This window comes from Phasianus colchicus, chromosome 3, assembly GCF_987193195.1.
Source record: "Phasianus colchicus chromosome 3, bPhaCol1.hap1.1, whole genome shotgun sequence".
Classification (NCBI taxonomy): domain Eukaryota; kingdom Metazoa; phylum Chordata; class Aves; order Galliformes; family Phasianidae; genus Phasianus; species Phasianus colchicus.
Genome location: NC_143438.1, coordinates 37,171,806 through 37,186,646, shown reverse-complemented (window position 1 = coordinate 37,186,646; position 14,841 = coordinate 37,171,806). Strand labels below are relative to the sequence as shown.

At 41.2% G+C, this 14,841-nt stretch overlaps 1 long non-coding RNA gene across 1 annotated transcript; it reads right to left on the bottom strand.

Moving 5' to 3' along the window:
* Positions 1-324: 324 nt before the first annotated feature.
* Positions 325-14,145, bottom strand: LOC116226528 (uncharacterized). Its single transcript, XR_004166341.2, has 3 exons — positions 13,969-14,145; positions 13,011-13,083; positions 325-463 (listed from the first exon to the last, which is right to left on the bottom strand). It is a non-coding gene; the product is annotated as an uncharacterized LOC116226528 (long non-coding RNA).
* Positions 14,146-14,841: the final 696 nt, after the last annotated feature.

Genomic DNA, 14,841 nt, shown 5'->3' with positions numbered 1-14,841 from the left:
TCATAAGATTTCAAATCACTACTGAATTCTTGGATTGCTTGAGAGGATGTTTCATAAGTTTGAATAAGAGAGAGACGGGAGAGATAACAAGGCATGAAACTATTTTTTCTTCAACCATAAAAATGAAAACTTATAAAAGACACTGAAAAAAAGAGGGAAAAAACGAGTTTTTGCAGCTTTTCCAGTCAGTCTGCATCTTGGCAGGTAGATTTATCATTAAGAAGACTCTGAAAAGTTTTACCTTTGCTCTGCTATTATAACGTATCACCACAAAAGGTTGAGCAACTTGGGAAAATGAAAAAATATCTTTGTTAAATATGATAGTAATTGTAATTTATTTCTCAGGTATTTTGAGTGCCTTCTTTGACATGGTGAGTGTGCTGGTCCTTGGGGTGAGATTATGGTATTCGTCACTCACTGGGTCTGAGACTCCAACTTGGTGTAATTTCTCTATTACAAAGCCCTGGAAAAAAAAAAAAAAAGACCAAAAAAAAGGCATCAGAATGTGGGAATTTACTAACGTTGGAAGAATTACATAAGGAATTTCAACAACTACAAGCCCAGTATTAATTAAACTATAAAAATGATCAGATTGAATTCTTCATTCCTGCAGTGTTTCCTACAGCAGTGTCAGCCCTGACTCAGCCTGCTGTGGATGAAGACCAGGATTTAATTAGTTTGGATGGGAATTTCATTCTCTGTACCCAAAGGTGTGTGTCTCTTCTTGAGCAGCCCCGGGGTGCCACTTCGAGTGGGTCTGGTGTTAGAAGAAACTGAGTGACAACAAACACTTAAAAGCTGCTTTTAGGCACATTGGATGGGACTACCATGATTTTTGGCAAGAACCTGAACTTGATTCAGTACAGTAGTCTGGAAGGAAGAGGTACCATATCCTGTCACTTGTCTGCTGAGTCAGGTCCCTATCTTAATGGCTGCTTTGCAGAGCAGTAACAAGCAACCCCCCTTTTATTTTTTTTCCTTTAGAAACAAGAGGAGTTTCCATACCTGCACTCACGTCCCATGGGAAGCTGCACATAAGCAGCTCATTTTACTTGATCTATTTTATAAATTGGAAATGTATTGGCAAGAATAATTGTAGTCTCAATATCTAACTTGTGCAACATGTCACCAAAGGAAGTCTGAATAGTTTTTGAAATAGATTTTTAAAATGCAGCCCACAGGGCTCAGGACTCCTTTCTGTCTCAGAGTATCACAGAAAAGACACATGTGTTACCTCTGAAAATGTAATAAGCAACTTTAATGGCTTCTTAATGAAGGGAGTTCTTGTCCTTGTGTATTTGAGAGACGTGCATCATTAAAATACTAGAAAATATATATTTGCAGACCAATCCTACCAATTCCATCCATGAAGCTCTTTTGAAAATAGTAGTCTTTAGTACTGCTAAAGTACCTATATCTGAAGCCCTGAACACTGGAGAATAGTTTTAAGACACACTTCAGGTTAGAAGACTTGTCTTTAAACCAACTGATGTCTGACATCTGATCCTGTTTGGCAGCAGCAGCATGGTAGGAACAGCCTTATTCTTTTCTTGGAGTACTATCCACAAGCACTGGGCTGAGCTTCAGTTCCTGCTATGTCTTTACCCCAAAGAATGGGAAGCACTGGTGGGCTCCACGTGGACAAGGAAGTTATCTGCAGGTTTTAAATAGATGTTAGGATGCTGTGCTGTTGTGTATCACTGGCTGGCTGGCTCAGTGGTTGCCTGTTCTGCCTCTTCAGCATTACTGAAATGTAGTTACCTCCTGAGTACCTGAGTGCAGCACAATGACAAAAGCCAAAACAGGCACAAGTTGATGTGGATGGGGGAAATTTTTGTACAGATGTTAATGCACTACTTACAACTGAAAGTCTGTCATAGAGTCGTTCCAGTCCATGCAGAACTTTTAGATTTCATCTGTATTTCCCAGCTTTTTCCACAGAGGATCAACATAGTACTCAGGTTATTCACTTGTACCAGTTTCTACCAAATTTTGTAACTAGAGAGCAGTTTACTCTCAGCCCATCACTACAGTCCTGCAGTCTTTAGGTGTTCCAGAGACTAATTAATTCCTTGTCTTCATTGTGAGAGAGGGAGAAGTTTTTTATCTCTCTCTGACAAGATATGAATTGCTGCTTAAAAGCTCAAGATCAAAATCCATCGAGATGTCTAGCTTGTTGTTTGGAAAGCAGTGAAAGTTAGGGTACCAAAAGAGGCATGACATTGTGCTAAGACTTTTGGACGCGTTAGCAATCTCTAAGCAAGGGCAAAGCAGAGGACTAAATTCAGGTTGTCCAGTTCTCTGCCTTAATCAGTAAGCTATCCTTTATCTCTGGAAGTAACAGTGATAAATTGAATTGAGGGGGATATAAAACATGATTACAACCTCAGGTCGAGTCGTGGGCCAACTTTGTAACCACTCCAAGGCCAGGATTTATCTTGGTCCCTTCTCCATTTGTCTAAGTAGTAAAATGGAAGATAAAAATATTTTTAAACCCTGCAGAATTTTATTTTTAAAAATTTGTATGCTAAAATTCTTTGACTTGGCTTTACACTTCTGCAGATTGCAATTGTATTGCTGGATTATTAAAACGAACAGGCAAACTTCTAAATAAGAAGCCAGATTAGTCAACTAAATTGTGGGTCATACTTTTGTCCTCATTCTAATGAGCCCTGTGAGGACTGGAGGCATGTTGCATTTTGTCAAACCAAGAGCAGCAGAAGTGCTGCAAACCTTTTTTTTTTTTTCCTTTAGAGACTTTGGAGCCTACTCTTTTGGAGTGAAATTTGTTCCTAGAATTTTCTAGAAGCAGAGGGATTCAGTCATTTCCTTTTTTTAAGGTGCATCCAACCTACATATCTTCATAAGTGAGACCTGGAGGATGATGCTTTCTCTTTAAGGATGTTGCAAGAAACTTATAATGCCTCTTACAAAAGAGGCACCTAGAAAACTCATATACACTGCATTACAGAAGAAAAATCACTCCAATGTTAGTCCAACCACCTATTCTTCAGTCAAGCTTTGTGGGAAAAAAAAAACAAAAGTGAAAAGAAGTGAAAAATGTCCTTCTGTTATATATTCTTTCAACTCAAATAATGTAGATTTATAGCTAAACAATGATAGTTATAGTGAAATGTCATAATAAACTTCTGTATTGCCCATAATTCTTCAGAGGTGCTATGTTTGCAGCGATCAGATGACATCCACAGTGTTCATGCATAGAATTGGAAAATAATCTGCAGAACTGCAGAAGCAAAACTCAACCAGCACTGAACATCAGGACACCTGGGAGCCCTCTTAGACTCTGGCAGACTGTTAATGATTTGGGCTTTTCTAACACTGCTCAGTGTTTCCAAATTCCCTCAAGTTTTTTTAAAGATATCTTTTACGCACTGTCAGCATTGGACCTATATAAATCGTTCTGATTTAGAGCTCAAAATGAAAGACTGCCAACATTGAGATGGTCACCAAGTCACGGTTGCCATGTGAAAAAAAAGAATGAATTCAGACCCAACACTCAATGAACTTCAATTGTAACATTAGGCAGAGTTGGAGTCTCCTGAGAACAGAAGAACAATGAGGTCAAAGAGGATCCCACCTGGCAGTTTTATCTGCATGCCTTAACCTGTATATTTTCCATGATCTAGGGATAAATTTGATGCTGGCAGGAAACAGTTTGTGAAGCACATACATCATTGCACTCATACTCTTGCCCCAGCCCCTTTCTCTGGCTCTAGGAGAGACATGTGCAACTGGGTCTTCTGAGCTTATCATGTAGGTCTTTCCATTTTCTCCAACATCTGGGAATGAGGGCCCCAAATGCAAATTCCTCTTTGTTAACTACAGGAAGACAACAGAGGTGAACCCAGAGAACAGGCACAGGTCTCCCGTTACAGGAGATATGTTGTATGCCATTGTGTATTTCAAGCCATATCTCCTGGTGTTTTGAGCCCTCCTGATCAGAGAGCAGAAGGAATTCTGCCCCTAAAGAGCTTCAAGCTACTTTCTCTTTACTCCTGATCCACAGGACCAAACATGAGTGCTCTGAGGCTGCCTTAAATGATGCAGGGATGAAAAAAGCCTGAGAATTCAAAGGGTATGAAAAGAGAACTTAAGCTTCATTCCTTCTCAGTTGCATTAAGGATGCCTTTGTGACAGCTAAGTTTGTGACTCTTGGTAATAATCATGGCCATTTTGATGAATTAGTATTGGCTCATAATAGCAGGACGTCAAGAGAACAAACTGTCATGACAGACACTAATTGTAAGGAACCACATCTTCTTCAATATTAGGTAGATACACTAGAAACTAAATCCCTATAAAACTGGCAAGATTTTAAAGATCAAATTCAAATGATATCCCTGATTGACACTGCAAATTGAACTCAAACAGATTTCGAATCCAGGTCTACGTACTGTCAGCCCATATAGATACACTGAAGTCGGCATTACCTGATGTGCTCTTTGGTTGCTTTTTCATTATACCAGATGACAAATCAGCAGAGATGTTTCACTTACAGCAAGCTACTGAAGTCTTACAAAACAGTTAGAATTATCTTGCCAAAAGTTGCAGTATTGGAAGGTAGCAGTCTTTACTTTTACAGCTTTCCTGGTGTAATTGTCTCCTTACCGACCATTAGGCTGGCCACAGTGTTTGTAAATATCATTGAACAGGAGAAAGATTTTTTTATTCCTTTCTTTTAGCATCTTTATAAAATATGATCACTCCTCATTTTCTGAAATCACTAGATCGAGAGAACAAACCCAAGCCTGTACACAGATTCCCATCCACCTCTGTATGCAGCAACCTTCAATGAGGACAGGAGGTGAGCTTCCGGAGCCATTGCAATCATTCTATTTGCCCAGGGCTCCAGTGCTGCCCACTGAAGCAAGGCTAAGTCTCCCTCTTGATCCGGAGCCAGCTCAGTGCCTTATTATAATCACTGGGCACACGCTGCACGTGAGGTGTGTTGTGAATGACAGGGACCAGTCTGAGTCTGACATTTCTCTGGATTTCTCTGAGATAAAGACCTGATGTCAGATGGACTGAGAGAAGATAAATATATGGGGCTATGGAGGCTGAAGCTTTCCAAAGCAGACATTAATGTCTGCTGAGGTGATGCTGGTACAACAGCCATCTGGGACATTACTGCCATAACAATTATTGTGTACAGTCATCAGTGTGCTGGCAACAATAATCTTTGGTTTTATTTCTTCAGAAACCCTGCTTTCCAGAAAAGAATGATGGAACTCAAAGATGTGTTTATCAAAATCACTATAGAAATGAGGTATTATTGGATCTAATATTATGTTTGGAAGACCCACAGGTGCAATGAAGGTGAAGTGGCATCCACTGAACACTGGGACAATACAAAGCATGGCCAGGAACACCTGCACAGGAAGCCTCACTCAGTGTATTGCCCAAGTGTTTCATATAGTCAAAATGATTCCTAGCAGCCAAACCTCTGCCTGAGATACAGATATGAATCAAATATGTGATGGACTGGGAGAAGTAGGCTTTGCTCCTAATCATGAATGAGGAGAGAAAATCAAATCAAAGCATTTTTCAACACGTACTCCAGTGATAGGAAGAGCATACAGGGATCCAGCTGGGTCCCATGCCCAGATCCTGACTCCATGACACAGAGTCCCTGCCCGTTCCTACAGCTGGGAATCTCATAACAGTAAGGCACAGCTTGCTTGCTCTGCCTTACTCTCCTCTCTGTCACCCACCTCTTCCATGTTCACTGATTTATTGCAGTACCCTGCTGCAAGAGTTTCTTAACGGTTTCCCACTTTATATAAATTCCAAGCAAATTGTCACATTTCAGTCTCTCATGAGCTTTCGGCATGTGCTGCAGATATGGTAATTATGATCAATGAGGAAGGGAGGAGGAGGAAGCAGCGCCGAAGGACCTGCACGCCCTCCCCCATTAGCAACGCTAGGATTACGTGTAAGGTCTTGATAACACCATTCATTCTTAAAGGGCCACTTTTTGTCAGTCTGGTCACGGCAGCCAGCCATGAAAGCAAAGGATTTGGGCTGGGAACCTCCAGACAGGGTCTTTGTCTACACCTTATAAACAATTTCCAACACTCTCCTCCTTGTGTGATTTTTTTCCATGACCTCTTCCCTTTGTGCCTCTCCTTAGCTATGGGCTCTGACCCTGTGCTTTGTCCATCTTTTCTTTGCCTCCTTGACTTCTTAGTTCACCTTCTACTTAGGATCTCCTGCCATTATCCACTGCACCTTGTCTCTCACCTAGCTGAGCTTCTCCATACCCTAGCTGTGCTTTAGCCACAGACGTAAGGACAGAGAGGGGAGCAGGGATTTGCTTTCTATACAGTGCATTAAAGCACTGTTTACTGGAAATCACTCTCTTTTGCTATCGCTTTATTCCAATACAAATGTGGTGCATGTGGCACTTGAAAACAATCACCTGAGACACAGAACAAGGAAGAATGAGTCCAAAGAACTTAATCCCTGCTTGTCTGCTGTGTAGGAGGGGCAAGCAAGGTGAATGTATAACATGTGACAATTACAAGCAAGGAAGTAGGGAGATTTTCTTAGTGAAAGCTCTGCTGTTGTCTTCCATACCCACTCCTATGACAATTCCTCAGTTTGCTCTATAGGCAAAGTTAGAACTCATAAAAAGAACTCATAAAAGTATATAAGTATTCACTATTTGACCATTGTTTAAATAAAGCACTTATAATAAAAGGAAGTAAAAGTTGATGTGTATAGAATAATTTCATCATGGTTTCTCATTCTTCCCTTCATTCTTCATCTTTCCTCCCTTTGTTTATTGTGATTCTTTTCTTTGTTCAGTCTGGGTTATGCTGTAAGATCCTTTTGTGTCATAAAATGTTGTGCGTGTTCATTGTGGTATATAAACATATGGACCAGACCTTCACTGGTGAATAGTGGGTGCTGTCTCTGTGTGATGGAAAGCAGTAATTTGAAGGACCCCAGTTCAGAGGATTGGAGCCAGTAACCCCATCTTCCCAGGGTCTGCTTTGGTTCAGACAGGGCTACCCATACCTCTGCGATGCTCATCAAATACACTACCACTACAGCAAGTCAGAGCAGGACAGTCAGGCAGAACTTCTTTCTCCAGCTCGTATTTATCTTGCAAAGACAGTGGAAAAGCTGATGATCCATCTTATGATAATGCTATAGCTTCAGGATGCTCTTCTGTGTTGCATCAGACTGAATCTGCCTGAATTCAGCAAAGTTACTTCTATCTTCACAATGCCAAGGCAAGGCCATGCTGTCTCTCTCCTTCTCAACAACTCAGTACCCTTCAAATTATTATGAACTCGCACTTTGCAAGCAAGAGCAAAGTTTCCTTTCTATGTGTCCCCTCTATTTAGCAGAGATCTGTGCTCTTCTCATACAGCTCATTTGGAAGAGCGAGACTCAAAAGGCTTCTGTGCTGCTATAAACCCATATTTTTAGAGACATTTGTAGCTTAATGTACCCGCTTGGCTGCCTTTCCTTGTTTCCCATGTTGAGACCATCTTGAGATTCACAAGCCTCTTTCAGTGCTAGAGATGCTGATAGACAGGAATAAAAGGAGTTTTCTTTTCTTTCTCTTTCCTTAAGTGTGTTAGCTAACAGGTTTTAAGCTTCCGTTACTGACAGGACAAATTGTACTTTAATATGGTTTAGTTGGCGGACTCTTAGGGCTCACGTACACAACCTAACACATATTAAAACATCACTTGCTCAGTCTGCACCAGAATATATTATACAGTAGTTTAAATGAGTTAACTAACACATCTTGGAGAAAAATGCCACTTCTACTCAAGCCAAGACATTCTGTTAATGGGTTGAATATTCCTTCTAGTTCTTTCATCAGCAAAGGGAAGAAAGTTTTCACATTGTCCAGACCTCAGCTCACAGAATGGGAGAGGGGAGGAGGCTCGCCAGTGGAGCTCTGTCCCTCACCAACCCTCCTAAAATGAACCTTTGAACTTGGGGAGCCCCGGGTTATAAAATCAGAACTCTTTGCTCCCACCTCCTGCCATTTTTGGTACTGACCACCTCTGTGCCCCCTCAAAACTTTAATCACTTTCAAAGCCATCGCTCCAAGTGACCCCTGTGTCCTCTGGACTGCCTGAGTGCCCTTGAAATAAATGTGCTTGTTTGCAAGCTTCTCTATCTGGAGAACAGGGCTTTGGTATTTCCACCACTTCGTACTATTTTAATTCAGGCTCAGTTTGTTGTTGTTTTTTTTGGCTGTATTTACAAATTCCAGCAGGCTATCCTTAAGAGAAAGGTGCTTTTTACAAGTCTTCCATTCAGCATTCATGGCACAAATCATGGAAATCCCTTTAGGCTATGCTGGTGCCAGACTCTGTGCCTCCCACTTTTATGTATGCTTAATAAAATGCATCTATTTTCTTATGACCAAACCATCGTGCTTTCAGCAGTATCAGAGACGAAATACAATTGTGTTAGTAATCCCATATGTGCCATGCCTGGGCTCCTGCTTTGCTGTGCTTCTGTAGGAGCTTTTCCTGCCTCGGTGAGGAACTTTTTCTTTTCTCTTCAGCTGTTCTTTTCCCCCTTTTTAGCCTTTTTACTGCTGCCTCTCCCTCCTTCTTTTCCCCTCCCCCTCTTACACTTAACCTTCTGTTTCTCCCGTGTCCTGGCAGGAAGGATATAATGCAATCGCTGCTATACAGTGACAAAAGTAAATATGGAGCTCTGAGTAAGTGCAACAGGGTTGAACAGCCCTTTTGCAATATGATACCGCATAATCTGCTTCCCTTCTAGAGATAGTTGCTTGAATGCTAAGGAGGTGCAGCTCCGCTGCTTTTACAACTCGATAGCTTTACTTTGCTTCGCTTTGACTTTGCATAAAGCAGCTCTTTTACTGAGGCTGGTTCTAGGGCTATCTTCCAGTTTGAATCAAAAACGTGAATGAAAGGAACGGGGCTGCCTTTCAGACTATTCTCTCGTCTTTGAAATTTTGGTATATTTTTCCACGAGTAAGAGAAAAAAGGAAAACTGGATAATTTATGTGTGGTAAAGCCACACGCACGCAGACACAGGAAGAGCCCTGATGCTAAATCCTATGACTAAGCATCCAGCACAGTAAGCACTCTCTATACAACTGCTCATGGCATGTGGGCTTTTTAACTTTCCCAAAGAAAATCATTATTGACAAACATTTTCAACAGAACCTATGTGATTTGGAGGTCTAAACTCCATTGAAAATAATGGCACTTCTGCATCTAAAATTCCTTGTCACTTCTGAAAAAATCAGCAATACCAGCTGGTGCCACCTGAGTGAATTTTTTATCTCCTACAAAAGCAGTGCTTTGAATGTGCAACCAGAAATTTAAAGTAGTAACTATTTTACCTAACCGACTAAATATGGCTAGTTTAACTCACTGCTTTAAAGAAACAGAGCTTTTTTATTACTTACGCATTTCACACTTTAAAGGCACAGGACAACCACTAATGAATCAGGAGATGGATGTGGTTCTGCACACCTTTTCTTCCACTGTGAGGATGGTGCATGGATAATATCCTGCACACTCTGCATCCCCCGCAACACTGTGTTGATGGAGTGAACTGAGAAGCTGGGCTGTAAACTCATCTTTAAAAATCAGCCTCCCAAAACCTAAAGCTCTCTCATTTCCTTCACTGCTTTATAGCACAGCCCTACGGCTTTATTGGCACACATCAGAAAGCGATAAATTGCAACTGAAGAGCAGGAGGCAATGGGAAAAATAGGGCTTCAGTAGTCACCCACCCAATGCAGTACAATGTATGTGGAGGCACACTCTGAAATTATGGGTGCATCATCATTCTGCCAGCAGCACCTCATTACAGGGGGCCCAGATGATGGCTCCTCACTTCCCTTCAGTTTGTCAGGCTTTGGGGTCACTTACACCACCCAGATGACCCAGCTTGAAAACCATAAATACGAGTTTAAACATGGGTAATTACAAATAGATCACAGGTAAGTAAAATAACAAAAATAAGTATACACTGTCCCTCTGTACTTGGAACTGGTGAGGCCACACCTCAAGTTCTGAGTTCAGTTTTGGGCCCTCACTATAGCAAAAACATTGAGGCCCTGGAATGTGTCCAGAGAAGGGCAACAGAGCAGAGAGGGGTCAAGAGCATAAGTCTTATGGAAAGTGGCTGAGGGAGCTGGGATTGTTCAGTCTGGAGGAGACTGAGAGGAGATCTTATCGCTTTCTAAAATCACCTGAAAGAGGGTGATAGCAAGGTGTTACCTCTTCTCCCAGGTGACAGCAATAGGATGAGAGAAAATGGCCTTAAGCTGCATCAAGAGAGATTCAGGTTGGATACTAGGAAAAATTTTGTCTTGTAAGAAGCAGCTAGGCAGTGGCACAGGCTGCCCGGGGAGGTGGGGAGTTCATCATCCCTGGAGGTCTTCAGGGAATCTGTGGATGTGGCACTGAGAGTCGTGGTCAGTGGCATGGGGGTGATGGATTAACAGTTGGACTAGATAATCTTAGTAGTCTTTTCCAACTGAATGGTTCCATGTCTCCATACAGACTGTACCTACTTCTACATTCTTTTTTTTCTTTTCTATCTGGGAGATAGCAAGCAATACTGGTGAGGAGACAGGAGCAGCTAAGCTGGCATTACTGGTAAAACATACATCTTCATAAAAGCTGTTGATGACAATTCATATTGATTATATTAAAATATTGGTTGACTTATTGCATTTTGCAGTAAAGTCCTGGCAGGCCAGAGAGTTCCAGGGGAGGGAAGCTAGTATAGCTGTAAGAGAGGAAAGCAGATCCCTGAGATTTCCTAAAAGACTGCTTTGGGTTTTGCTTTAAAGCAAAACAAAATATACAAAATATAAGCATCTAAACTAATTCAGTTGTTCAGGAAGCAACTGAATTTACATGATCAGGAATGAGGTAATGTCTTAATGCAAAATAAATGCAAAGCAGCTTAGATGTTGCAGCCATTTATTTCTCTGAAGATGACACCACACAACAAGGCGTTTCATGTGCTAAAGGAGACAAACTTTTAGTCTGTGCTGATTTGCACATATTTAGCAGCTAAAACTGTCTGCCACAACTACAGTGTCACAGATACTAGAGAATAGAGTAAAAAATTATAATCCCACCAGAAAGCAGAAGAGAACCAAATTCTGTAGTAATGAAAGCACTTCCTGACACCAAGTAAGTCTTACCTAGCAAGATAAAGATGAAATCTTATAGCGAACAACCACATTTGTGGGCTAAGATAGCCTCCTCCATAGCCCTCTCCAAGCTCAGATTTCTGCGATGCTGTTTTTGTGCAACACAAGACTTGCCTTGTATAGCAAGGATTAAACCTAGAGCCCTGTTTCAGAAGAATCCTGGTTCTAGTTAATATGGAACTATTTCAAAAACCAGACCCTTAAGAAGACGTCCTACAAAGATGTAATCAGATGCAGATGCTAAAATTTTCAGTTAAGTTCGTTGTTACTAACTCTTGGAAGAGCTTTAAGCATTGCAAACCAGCACATTAAAATAATAAAAGCCATAGCTCCTGAGTCCACATGACATGGTCAAGCTCTCATTTGACAATAAGGCAACTTGCTGTCCCTCCTGGTTGTGATGAAAAAAAAATTGAAGATAAAACTTCAAGCAAAATATTTTAAAACAGAGCCAGATTATGTTTAATTTGTTTTTAATCTCAAAACCGTTAGGCCAGTCTTTATGTTCTTTTGACTCACAGGCAGCTGGCATTGGAAATCATAGAATGGCTTTGTTTGGAAGGGACCTCAAAGTTCATGTAGTTCCAATCCCCTGCAATAGGCAGGATTGCCACCAACTAGATCAGAAATGCCTAGCTTGGCATCAAAACCTTGCAAAAAAACTCTTCTAAGATTGAATCTGAGAATGTTCTAAGTAACCACAGAAATGTAGACATTGAGCTTCCTCTGTGGTACACCATTTATTTAGATGCTAAAATACTTCAAGAATGAAATTAAAGTGAAAGTATTGGTTATAATCAGCACAGCTCAGTGAGATGAGGAAAAAGGGAGTTTTTATACCATCCTTTAATATATACTTTGTTAGTATGAGAGTTATTCATTTTGTTTTTACATACATAATCCCTTTCAAATAGAGTCACAAGGTACGTTACACAATGAAACAGAGTTGAGGAAGACAGTGATGAATGCAACTATTTAGAGTTAACAGAAGAGTTGGAGATGAGAATAATCTTGCACAAGTTCTCAGAGGCTGGGACTTGAATCTTCTGTGTTGCACGCCTAGCACAGCATGGCTGGTACTCCGAAAAGAGAAGAGAAGAGAAGAGAAGAGAAGAGAAGAGAAGAGAAGAGAAGAGAAGAGAAGAGAAGAGAAGAGAAGAGAAGAGAAGAGAAGAGAAGAGAAGAGAAGAGAAGAGAAGAGAAGAGAAGAGAAGAGAAGAGAAGAGAAGAGAAGAGAAGAGAAGAGGAGAAACAAGCAAGTAAGGAGAAAAGACAGCTCAGGGTTGTGAAAGCTGTCACAGATCAAAGCAACAGATGTGAGTAGTAGTTGTGGAGCCAGGCCCAGCCCCAGTGAGGATGAACAATCTCAGCAGCAGTGGTGTTGGAGTGGTGGGAGCAAGAATAGCCTCTGCCAGCCCAGGAGAGCCTCGTATGTGCATGGGGTGACTTAGACAAAGTGAGAAATGGAGTAGAGGTGGCATTGAGCTCACATGGAGAGTTGCATAGTCAAAACAGTGGTGTGAAGCAATGCACAGAAGAAAAGAATGGGAGTGCTGTTATCTCAGCCCTGCAACAGGGCCATCCGGCTGCAGAGCAATTCAGCTGCAGTGTTTGTAAAGTCTTTGAGTTAAGAAAGATCAGCTTGGAAAAACACAGAAAAAATTACCTTCATAATGGATGAGAAGAGATTATACACACACACACACACACACACACTGTGTTTGCTTCCACTGCAGAGATCTGAGCTGTGGTTTTACAAGTTGAACTATTTTAGCAAAGAAGTGATCAGTGAATAGATTAACAATACCTCATTCCCAGCAGAAATTCCATGCTACGTAGGTCGCTCCAAAAGTAATGCCTCCTACTTATTTCCATGGAAACTATAAAAAATATGGAAAGAACAATAACGCTATTTGATAGAGCAAATTTTCAGCTACAAAACACTATTTTTCATTGTAGTCACCAGCATTAGCATTTTCACTAGTGATGAATAAGAGCCTACATGCCATGCTCATAAACATCTGTACTAGTGGAGGTGACCCACTGTTGATGAAATGCACTACCTATCGCCTCACTGTGCTCACATCCAATGTTTGGTCTTCATAAACATTCAGCAAGTGTCAGAAAATGTCAATGAGTGCAAATTTTTCCACATGGAGGAATTCAATTCCACATGTTTGCTCCATACACACTTCCATGTCAGACGCCATTGTATCAGGCTGCCATCTGTCACACAGCAACAAAATGTAATGGGATATTGGTAGGAAAGTTTAATCTCTACTGCCATACCACCAACATCCACCTCTGATGTTGTGAGCCGGCATAATAAAACAGGAGGCATTGCTTTTAGAGCAGCCCTCCTACATTACAGAAAAATAATGTTATAGGTAGGGGCACTTTTTTAAAGGTAGGGCTGCATGTGTGTGCACGTGCTTGTGTGTAAACATGCTCATCATCCAGTCTCTCTAAGCTTTTTCACAACACACTCAAGTACTGAACAGAAGAAAAGCACATGTGAGCAAGGCAGAATATTTATCCCTTCCACCCGCACTGGACTGCATGCTGCAGAGGGAACAAGAGGAAAGGTAAAGAAAGATAAGGAGTAGGAACCAGTATAAACAAATAAAAAGACTGATTAAAAAAATCAAGAGATGAAAAAAGCTGATGAAAAAAATACGCATTACGAGGCATGTTAATGCCACTCCTGGGGAACTTTATTTACGTGGTTGGCCTTTACATGCTAGCTAATCCATCCTGACACTGACCTTGTCAGCAGAGTTTGTGTAATCTTTGCAGAAGAATACAAACTGTTCTTGTGAATAATATCTCCAGGACAGTTAGAGGAGAGTTTTGCATGAGCATTAAACATGCAAAGGACCTAGGGCATGGTACTCCTCCCACACAGTGGTACTAGCCCCTTGGGCTCATATTGTGATGCAAACAGGCACCTTCCATTTCAGCAGGCTGCGTCACTGCAGCACAGTGCGAAGCTTTCAGGTCACTATCATAGAATGACACAAACACAAAATGCCTTGAGATGGAAGAGGTTTCAAAGATCATCTACTTCCAACCCCCTGCCATGGGCAGGGCTGCCCCCCACCAGCTCAGCTGCCTAGAGCCCCATCCAACCTGGCTTTGACTGCCTCCAGGGGTGGGGCACCACAGCTTCTCTGGGCAGCCTGTGCTAGGGCCTCACCATCCTCTCCATGAAGAATTTCCTCCTAAAATCCAAACAAAATTTCCCCTCTTTCAATTAAAATTCATATCCCCTTTTCCTATCACTACCTACCTGTGTAAAACATCAGTCTCCCTTGTAAGCTTCTTTCAAGTATTGAAAGATTGTAGTGAGGTCTACCCTGTTTCACACTTTTTTTCATCAAACCTGATAGAAAGTAAAATTTTGGGCTTGCCAAACAAGATGTAATCCTGTCAATAAATAAATATAAGCTACTTGCAGCCAAATAAATGCTGGAGCAGACATCAAGGCAGAAGAAAGAAGGATCTCTAGAGTTGCAAGTCTAAAGAAAATTTTACAAAAGGGAAAAAGGTGAAAATGTAAACACGAATTGTAAAGTGCTAAGGAAGCACCACACACAATGCAATGATTAATAAATGGCAGTTGAAAGTATTGATAAATT